A 1973-nucleotide genomic window follows, 5' to 3' on the forward strand; every position below is an offset into this window, starting at 1 on the left:
GCAGCGATTTTGGAGAATCCAGCCCATTGTCTTTAATGACCACTTTAATTTCCGTGGCTAAAAACTGGTAAAGGAATGATTTTACAGTGCAGAGGAATGATGATGATGCTGCAAATGTGTTTAATGTTGAATAAATCTCATTATATATGTATTAAATAAGAGCCTGAAGTAGTTTCAACTCAGGATGCAGTTTGAGGTTAAAGAGTGTTGGGCTTGGTTAGCATTTGGGTGGGAGACCACCTGGGAATGGTTGATTAACAAAAAAGACAAAAGGTCATCTGAACAATGGGAGCTAAATGGTAGAGTCCCATACGAAAATACTACCTTCAATTGAGAAGGATGTAACCTTTAATCAGCTCAGTGAATTCCTGCTTATGGTTAGACCACAAATGGTGGCTGATTTCCCAGAGGACCAACCAGAGGCTAAATTAACACTTCCAAATAGCTGGTCATGGAACACGACAACTTGAGTCGGTGCTTGCAGATTTTGAGTGATACATTAGATCATGCTCTCCTTACTTGAAGAAAAATATCTTTTAAAAGTTGCTACATTTTACTGGAGTGCAAGTGGAAAATAGAACTTTGGAAAAAATGTAAAAGGAGCACGCTATAAATAATGTATTGTCAGGAATTCACAATTGCTGCCAGTGCTGTGTCCAGCAACAGACTCCCTCAAGACCATCATGGAGAGCAGTGTGATTGGCTGTCAAATGTATTCACACAAAGCAGACCAGGCTAACCCATCTTCCCTCCCCAGCAACTCCCAGAAGGAGTTTTGAACACTGGTATGTGTTGAAATACTTGCACTATTGTGGGACAGTAGGAGGAGCTCTAATGTAATGTAATGCTCTCCAAATAGAATTTGCCAGCTCAAGGTGTAGTGTTAAAGACTCCCTGGAGCTTTGTGGAAATCTATTGTGCCCTAATTCAATTAAATTCTTGTATGAAGACCTTCCAAATTCATGCCCTGCTGGTCAGGATAGAGTTTTGGTGTCTTTACGGCTGATGCTATCGGCATCAATATAATTGTATTCAATGGCCAAAATTCTCCGGTCGTTGTGATTCAATTTTCCCGCTGGCGGGCTTGGCAGTGGCGTGGGGTGGTTACAATGGGAAATCTCATTGATAATCCCGGGAAGATAGAATCCCGCCGTAAACAAATGATGCATTGCCGAGAAACAAAAATCCAGCCCCACATCTTTTCTGACAAATTTAGCAAAATTGGGGCTCGTTTAGCTCAGTGGGCTAGATAGCTGGTTTGTGATGCAGAACAAGGCCAGCAGCGCGGGTTCAATTCCCGTACCAGCTTACCCGAACAGGTGCCGGAATGTGGCGACTAGGGGCTTTTCACAGTAACTTCATACTTGTGACAATAAAAAAAAATTAGCAAAATTATTTTACAATGCCAAGTCCAGTTCCACTTCAGCTACGAAATGAAACTGTAGTTGGACAAGGATGTACTGTGCCGCAGTGGGTAGCGTTCCTGCTTCTGAACCAGAAAGCTCTGGGTTCGCGTCCCACTCTAGGACTTGGTGGCCAAGGAAAGTGTGTTCATAATGTGCACATGATCAACTTGCAAATTATCCAATATGCCTATCAGGCGGTAAGAGTGGCGGTAAGTGTCTCCTGGTCAGCCAAAACCGGAAGGAGGCAACGGCAAACCACTGCAGTACCTTGCCAAGTATAACACACGGAAAGTCCACAGCTGCTAATGCCCTCTTAGAGGCAACTGAAGAGAAACAGATGCTGGGCCTCAAAGAACAGATCATAGTTGTAGTCAGCAAGATTGCAAAAATGTCATTACAAATATGTTTACCATCATATGATCTTTGTTGCCAGCTGCTAAGTGGACGCAGAATCCTACCTCCGCACAGCACAGCCCTCTGTATAATGTCCAAGCTGTTCTAAAATTACTAAGACCGCTAGGTGCTTCAGAGACCCTTCCCAGGGGCATGAGAAATGAGTCAATATGG

Source organism: Scyliorhinus torazame, chromosome 17 (assembly GCF_047496885.1).
Source record: "Scyliorhinus torazame isolate Kashiwa2021f chromosome 17, sScyTor2.1, whole genome shotgun sequence".
Classification (NCBI taxonomy): Eukaryota; Metazoa; Chordata; class Chondrichthyes; order Carcharhiniformes; family Scyliorhinidae; genus Scyliorhinus; species Scyliorhinus torazame.